Source organism: Brassica napus, chromosome C9, assembly GCF_020379485.1.
Source record: "Brassica napus cultivar Da-Ae chromosome C9, Da-Ae, whole genome shotgun sequence".
Lineage (NCBI taxonomy): Eukaryota > Viridiplantae > Streptophyta > Magnoliopsida > Brassicales > Brassicaceae > Brassica > Brassica napus.
This window is the reverse complement of record NC_063452.1, coordinates 54,127,877-54,136,977: the sequence shown is the minus strand read 5'-3', so window position 1 is coordinate 54,136,977 and position 9,101 is coordinate 54,127,877.

Sequence of the window (9,101 nt, the reverse complement as noted above, 5' to 3'; positions counted from 1 at the left end):
AAGGAACGAGAATGGGAATGTCCTAGTCTAGCATGCCAGATTTCATCTTTAGGGAATTCAGAAACAGAATGAAACACACACGATAATTGAGATACAGGTCTTGTGTCCTCAAGTAAGTACAAGTCTCCCTTGGTAACACCTTTGCCAAGCAACTTACTAGAATCAATATCCTGAAAGTATACACTGTTAGGCGTGAAAGTAACTTGACAATTGAGATCATTAGTTACTTTTTTAACAGACAGTAGGTTTGAGGCAAATGTAGGCATATAGAAAGCTTTAGATTCTTTATCAAACAATCTAAGTTCACCTACACCTTTTATTGGAATTTTATCTCCATTTGCTATCATCACATTTCCTAAAGCCGGTTCTATGTTCTTAATCAGTTCTAAATCACTTATCATGTGATGAGAAGCACCAGAGTCTATAACTAAGGGCTTAGCCGATTTAAAATTATTCATAGAACCATTTGCATTGTGAGAAGCATTAAGGGAGATACCAAGAGTTTTAGATATACCAGATTCCTTGAGAGCCTTGATGAGAGCGGTTAAGTCAGACTTCTTGATGGTCTCATCTAGATTGGCTCTTGGCGTGGCATAGCCTGATGTGGAGGCAGTAGCTCTTCCCACACCTAGGTTGCTTATACCCATGGTGATTGGTGTTGTTGGCTCAGCACCATCAGTTGAGAAGTTGGCTCTTGCATCTTGGTATTGAGGGCGGTTGTCCCTAAATTTGTTGGGCTTGAGGTGCGGATGTAGTATCCAGCATTTGTCCTTCATGTGGCCCTTCTTCTTGCAGTGATCGCAGGTCAAGTTTTTCTTCTCATCTAGCTTGTAAGCTGCCTTGTTTGACACGGCTCGTTCAGCTTGATGTGCCATGTTTAAGTCTCCCTTGCCTCCAAATAAGCCCACAGAGCCTTCTTCCTTCTGAATTTGAGCGCATACTTCATCCAGGTCAGGTAACTTGTCAGCTCTCAGGATGTGCTTGATTAAGCTCCCATAAGATGGATTAAGCGTGAGCAGTAGTCCAAACACTCTGTCCTCTTCACGCCTGGTTAAGAGAGTGGCGGGGTCGGTAGTATGTGGTCTGAGTAGTTCCATCTCTGCCCAAAGAGACCGGAACTTGCCAAAGTGAGGCTGGAACTCCATATCTCCTTGGTTGAGGGTATTGATAGCTCTTTTTACTTCAAAGACCCTTGTAAGGTTGGAGGTATTTCCATACACTTTGTAGAGTGTATCCCACAGCTGCTTGGTAGTTTCACAGTAGGAGTAAGACTCCATGATGGCGGGTTCTAGGGAGCTAAGGAGCACTGTGAGAACCATGAGATCTTCCTGAGCCCATTTGTCTTCATCAGTAGCTACCACAATCTCCTGTCCATCTTCTCCTTGGGTGGTTTGTTTTGGAGCTGCTTCTGCTGAGACATGACTCCACAAACCCTTTCCTCCAAGGGCAATCTTCACCATCCTGGCCCACAAGAGGTAGTTAATCCCCTTCAGGGTCACAGGTATGCTGATGCGGTTGTTGTTATTGTTGTTGTTCTCCATCTTGGGGATTTACTTGGTCAGAGGTAGAGTTTAAGAACTAGAAACAGAGTTTTGATTTTGCGGAATTTAGAAAGGTTTCAAGATTGTTGCTGCTCTGATACCATGATAATTTGTGGGATTATGAGAGCTTCTAAGTGTTTTAACCGTGATGAAGCACACGAACAAAGTAAAAAAGGAGTGAAGTAACCGTAAGTATTTGAGAGAAAAGAGAAATTTGCGAATTTAAGAGAATGAGAGGATTTGTGAGATTGAGAGAATGAAAGAAATGTTTGTATTGAATTGTGTGTTTAATTGTGTAACATACATGGTGTATTTAAAGGAAACAAAAGCAATAAGCACTCAATGGTGGAAGAATAAATAACTAGTAGTGGAACTCCTCCCCATTTGGTAAGTGATATGACCACTCCTCCCACTTCTTCCACTAACTAGTAGTGGACTAGCCACTCCTCCCCATTTGGTAAGTGATATGGCCACTTCTCCTACTTCCTCCACTACTTCCTTTTGTTTAATTCTTCATGTCAACATTGTAGTTAGCAGCTTGCTGAATGAGGTCAAGAATCGTTATCGATAACTGAGAATCTGCAAGCGGATACGCTTTGGGGTTCACAACTTCTCCTGTCTGCAGACGAAAACCCAAATCAAACAACGAAAGAGAAAAGATCTGTTCCATAAAACTAGTCGATGAAAGGGAAAGAAGTTACCATCTTTGAGCTGGGAAGCACCGAGGAATGAGGGTTTTAGTCAAGAGGGGACGAGATTCTCGGCTTGAATTATTTACGCTAAAGCTGCGTTAATTATATACGTTTCTTATACTGGGCCTGGATAATATATTTCGGCCCATATATACATCTATGGTACGTAACGGCCCCATAATCATAAAGGATAGGGGAAAGGTTCATCACATTCGTGTGTCTGCGACAAAGATTCGTATTTGATTGATGGGTCGCTTATAGTTAAGTTTCCACATGAAAACAATACAACAGTTACAAGACCAAACACAAAATCCAAATATAATATATTCTACTCTTTCAGTTTCATTCATCCAAAACCTTAGAATGCGTTTGCATACAGAATATCTCAATGAAGACATGAACTGGTTCTGTGAGACTCAAAAGAAAATGATGGAGACACCCATCATGAAGCATCCCACCGACATCCAAGGGCTCAAACGCTCACCTGTTACAAGTTTGATATAACAAAGCAAATGTTAATCAAGAGAATGTTCGACCGTAACTGCTAGTCTGAAAACTTGCGACTACTAATGTACCCATCATGCATATGCTTATATAGGAACATCACCAAAGTATTATTTAAGGATTGGAACCAGATATCTATTGGGCCGGAAATGAAAGTTCAGTTATTTTAGTAGCTGCACTGGCTACTAACTCTAATTCTTGCTCCTAGAAAGCCTAGCATATGAAGAGGGATTGTTGTTTTCTAGAAAGGAATTAGGAAACAGAATAAGATCTGAGCTCCAAGGGAGTGGGGGGTACCAATTCTAGCAGCTTTCCAAAAGAATCCACGAAACCTGCAACGACAAAGTATATATAATATGTTGAAGCATTTTTCATATAGACCAAAGTGATAAATGGATGGATGAGATAGATAGATAGATCGATCGAATAATAATCGGTTTTAAAGCTCCAAATGTGCTCTAGGAGGTGAGTAAAGAAGGAATGGTAACAAACCCAGTTTTCTGCTCGAGAATGGCAGGGAACTGCATCTTGAGATAAGTGCAAGTGCAGATCACAAGCAGCACCACCGTCAAAAACGAATGGAAATTGAACAAAGCTGACTGCACATAAACTACTCGCTTATTAGCTCAAAGTAACAACGGGGATTTCACCAAAAGGCAATACTAGTAGTCTTACCATTGTATCTGGTTATGATGATGTTGATCACTGAAGAAGAAGCCAAAATTTGCCTCCTTCAATCTGAAACAAACAAAGATGGGAAGAAGAATCATTGACACAATAATTAATTGGCAAAACCCATCAGTGTTACACCATCGAAGAAAAATCAAGAGGAGGAGGAGGGGGAGATAGAGAGCAAAGAGGAAACTAAACCTGAAGTTGAGCAAATGAGTAAGGAGTTTAGGGTTTCGAAGCTTGCTTGAATCTAGCAAACCGATCAGCGATCAAGAGACGCCCGGAGCGTTTGCGAGGGTTAGTTAGTTATTCTGGATTTTCCCGGGTCGTAACTTTTTCGGATCTTCGCTACGGGTAGAGTTCTAAGTAAAAGTAAAGCCCATTAAGGCCCACTATACACCAGCAATTGGCCAGTCTGGCATCAAGCTGCCTCCGTTCTCCATTTCTCTTCAAATAGAGAGATATCATATTTGCTTTTAAAAAAAAAATTTCGGTTAAACATTATAAATTTATAATGTTCCCTCATACATTTTTAAGGATAATTCAGATTTTTATAATAGTTTTTTTTAACTTTTTGTTTCGAAAGACGTACAAGCCTATGTGATCTATCAATTTGCAATAGGAAATTTTTTTTATATGAATAAATAGTTTAAATATAAACTTACTCTAGTCTAGGAGTTTCAAATAGGGCAAATTTTCCTAAAACACACACAAAAAATTTTTGTTTCCCAAAAAGAGCAAAATAAAGAAAATAAACAAAAAAAATTCATTAAACAGTTAAACAACAATTATATCTTTACTTTATTTAAATACAAATAAATATTTAAATAAATAATAAAAATTGTCTTCAATTTTTTCAAGTTGAAACTTTTCTGAATTTTATATTTACAAATTATTATACTGATTTTTTTCAAAAACAAATTGAAATCCGAAAATTCGTTTCTAAAAATATTTTTTAAAATTAATTTGAAAAAATAATCTTAGACTCCACTTCAATATAAATTCTAAATCTATATTAGTTAACATTAAAGCTATAAGTGTATTTTATTTTGAACTTGTGTGTTATGTTTGTAATAAAGCGTTTTAGTGTTTTCTTAGAATGTTTCTCTTTGAATTATGTTGGGTTCATTTGCACATGTTTATGAACATATTTTAGAAAAATTAAGATAACGAGGCTGCATAAAGCACACCCACCGTTGAGCTCTCGCCACACGGGTCCCGCAGGTGAGGTCACACGAAGCCCATCAATGAGCATACCCCTGGGCCCCTCACTTTAAAATCTTTGGACACTTCTACTTTTGGATGCTTCTTTATTACTTTTGTCTTAGTTTCCCTCTCTAGATCAAGTCGTTTAAACAGCTTGATTCCAAAGAATCCTTGACGCACACCTTTTCTGCTGCCGTTTTAACCCAATTGATATCGAGGAAGGGATGAATGATAACTGTGTTTCTTTCACTTGTATGTATGGAAATTTTAACATGATCATTTTTCAAAGGTTCAGGATTGTCTGCTAATAAAAACTAACATGATCTTAATAGGTGGACCTTATGATGTAAAAGGTTATGCTTGTCTGACATGGACTTTCTCGTTAAGCGTTCAAGTAAAATATAATTTGCACTTTAATTTGTTTTTGTAGTAGTAAATAAAAGCTTATAACATAATAAAAAGCTTACTTTTTTTTGCTTAAATTTGGTATAAAAGCTTACTCTGCTTCTCAGCTTCGTATGTTATATGTATGAAATATTATATCATACACTAATAACAGTGTAAATCAATATGCAATTTTCGTCTTATGTCCTATTTGCCTTTATGTTATACGATGGATAGTTTTTATGAGATATCGTACAAAACTGTAAATCAATTTGTTGTTTTCTCACCGTTTAATATAGGCCATGTTATCAACTTAATACACTTTTTTTTTTTTGCTAAATGGTAAATATCATTTCAAAATGAAAGTTGAGGTTGTACATGAAGTGTTTGACAAGATATAAGACCTCTGGTCTTGATTCCATAGCAAAAAAGATAAAAACATGGAAGCAAATATCAATCGATATCTTAGCCGTTCTGCTTGAAAGCGAACAGGACTAAAGATAGTGATACAAACTTGAAAAATCTGAGTGAGAGGCTGAACCAAGCTGGATAAGGGAAGAGAAGCTCGAAAACAAGTGAGACGAGACGCGCAACGCTAACAAGAAGTTGTTTCATCCGGTTACCCGAACAGTTTGCTATTCCTCAGAAGAGCAGAACCACACCCGCTCAAGGACTGCCCTCTAGGTCCGAGCAGGGACAATGAACTGAACCAAGTTCCAGCAAAAGACGAGACAACACTAACCGCAAAAGCTTAATAGCGCTCAACTTGCACAATCCATACTCGTCCTCTAAGCCGGTATCGAACAAGGGGCAGCATCACCATGGACCTTACTACCTCCTCTAGTAGCAAAGCAAACCCCGAGCACAAGGAATCCGAAGAAACTCTGTTACCCATATCTGTTTAACCTGCAAATCAGACTCAGACCAACAAGCGACGCCAAGTCCGAAACAAAGGAGGGACGAGGAGCTAACTAAAGCTACACTCATTAGCAGAATCACTTAAACTTGAACCTTCGAAGATACGAACGTGTTGTTTCCTCACCGGTGCTAGAAGTTCCGAGACCTCAAAACTCAAATGGAGCCACCCGAGATAGCCTTTGACGGAGATAGCCACAAAGCGACGTTAAGGAACCACACCGACGGGATAACACAAAAGCTGGCAGAGGCGACACATAACCTGGCTAAGAGAGGTTCAGAGAGATGGAGCAGTCGCTAGGGCTCCAGAACTCGAAGCACATCTCAAACCTTCGACGGAGCACGCCGAAAAAAACCAAGTGCAGAGTCGCTCACCAACATCAACCACGCCGGAGAAGAATATGGACAAGGTGGGAGCAGTAGGAGCCCTCTCGCAACGCCAATTGGGGCCGGAGAGGCAAGCGGAGGTCGTGACGGCGGAGTCGCGAAGAGATAGGTTTGGGAGGATATTTGGGGGGGCGTGTGTATTACGCGCAAGGAGATCGTGAATACGTGTCTAACTTACTACACTTGTTTACTATTTAAGTCAGTATCAAAGACGAGTAGAAATATAGGCCATGTTATCAACTTAGAAATGGGACCCAAAAAGAAATCAAAGATAGAAATGGTTATGGGCGCAAATCGTCGATTATATCGTGAGCCTTACTGCACATGGAATCGTGAACCGTACAATCAAAGGGGGATCATCCACCCACTTGAAACTTATTTAACTACTATACATTTTGTTTTTAAACAATTTGTATGTTTTTTTTTACAGATGCACCAATGACATTACGTAATTAATACATTACGTTGGAAAAAAAATTAAAGCGTAACTACAATGTGTGCAGTTTTATATGTTTTGGTAGCACGGGTGAATGTGTGATTCATAGAGAAATACAGGCTGTGTACCATATTTGTTTACTGCCGTCCACTTACAACTCCCTGACCTTCATGAACCAAAATGAAGTATGGGCCGCGTTTGTCAGTAGATTTTGATTTAGGTTAGCCTTTTCCAATCTTAACCAACAAATGATAGTACAATGCATCTGTTTATTTATTTGTTTGATTTTCACAAAATGTTTGTACAAATTAAAGAACAAATGATATTCCAGGAACTTTCAGTGAATCATATGATGGAAAATCCAATTTTGTTTTAAAGTGATGAGAAATTTAAAAAGCCTAACGAACGGAGCAGAGAATGTGCACACTAAAATCATAGATGAAAAGTCAAATAGAAAAAAACTCATGTTGGTACACAACTTGGAGAAAGAAGCTTATACCAAACCAAAATAATCTTGGAGAGAAGAAAAAACCTATTTAATTAACAAAAATAATCAAACTGTCGACAGAAAAATAATACTAATCAAACTTCACGTGATAAAAAAAAAAATAATGGACGGCTGAGATTGTTTTCCCTTCACCTTCCTCTATTAAATAATCTCACGAGTGTATGTCTTCACTTCTCATTCACAAGAAAGCTCATATCCGATAAACCCTAAGAAGATGCTCTTACGAAGCGCGTCGACTCCACTTCTCAACTCGTTGGTCCATGCCTCGAGCCCAAGGGAATCCAATCGAAGCCGTTGAATCTGTTCATCAGATCTCAACGCCGCGCAGATCGCTGCGCCTCTCCTCTCCCTTACGCTCTCCTCTGCCTGTTTACCAGACCCGTGTCCGATATGCCACGGACGGCGTCGGAGCCGATGCTACGTCCGTCCAGCATCACGTGACCTTATCGACGCTGATAGAGACGAGAAGAGGAATCGCGGCGTGCTTTGAGGTCACGAGGAAGAGAGGATGACACGGATTGTAGCGTTGTCGTTGGACTGGAGCGATCTGCGCGAGGCGGCCTAGACGGTCGACGCAGCCGGCGTTGGGCTCGCGGCGGAGGTAAAGGGTGATGGATCGGGACTCAGATCGAAGCCGCCCGTTCACTACTCGAAGCTAAGCGACTCCGAAATGATTTTTCGAGTGCGAAGATCGTCTTGAAGGTCAGCAGCTCTTGTGTTTCGGCCTTTATGAAGCTGCAATGAGGACTTGTCTTCTTTTTTGTTGTTATTTGATTTTTGACCGTTCGTACAGTTACTTGAGGCAGCGATTGATACCCGGAGTAGGACGCAGGAAGAGATCGGCGCTTAACGGAAGATGCCTATCCTGCGAGCTACTCTAGCGAGCAGCTGATCCTCCTGATCGTGTGACTCACCACGACTAGCTCTTTTGGGAGACCCTGCTTTGGACTTAGGGGTTATACTACGGCAGTTATGAAGGGATCGCAATCCGACGTCGAGGAGTGGAGACTGAGACATATCACCTCAAACTTCTTGAGTCAGCGGATGTTCCAATCACTAATGTCTTAATAGACTCCATCGCCAGTTTATAATCTGAAAACGGGATTTTTCTACAGCATTACGCCTATTGTGCTTGAGAGTGACATCTCTGATTGAAGCATCTAGTGTAGATGTACTGAAGTCAGATCATTAGAATAGATGACCAGGACTGAGGTAGACAACGCTGAGAGTGCTTTGTCAGTTTTAGCTTGTGGTATTGATACCATTTATGAACAGTCAAGGACGTAGAGAGTACTTGCTGAGAGGAGTAACCAAGAGGCGAGTATTGCGTGAGAGCTATTCTTGACGAATCCTTAACGATGGGATAATGATGTTTCTTGGCTATCTTTGATACGATGAATTGGTTTTGTGGACTATCCCTGATAAGGGATTCATCTCGTGCAATGATTCTTACTTTAAAATCGAGCTGTTGCAGCTGCTCCTATGGACTGTGAGAATTAACCACAAAAGCTCTCTATTTTGAAGGAAATTTTTTTTGTTTTATGGATTTTTTGTGACTCTATTGTCGTATTACTACTTGTCTGAGTTATGTACAAGCTTCTTATTGCGAGAGTTGCTTCCTTTGGGATTTTGGCTGATGCGGAGAAGAGAAAGAAGAAAAAAAAAAGAGAATGTGAAGAGAAGAGAGCGAAAAGAGACATGAAGAAGAAGAACTTTAAGAAGAGGAAACTTTGACTCTCCAAGTTTCGGACTGAGCTTCTTTTCTCTTGGTCACTTCCCCAAATTACGGGCCATTTTGTCTTAAGTCTCGCTCCCATCTCTATCCGCTTTATGTTTTATAGATTAGATAAGCGTGT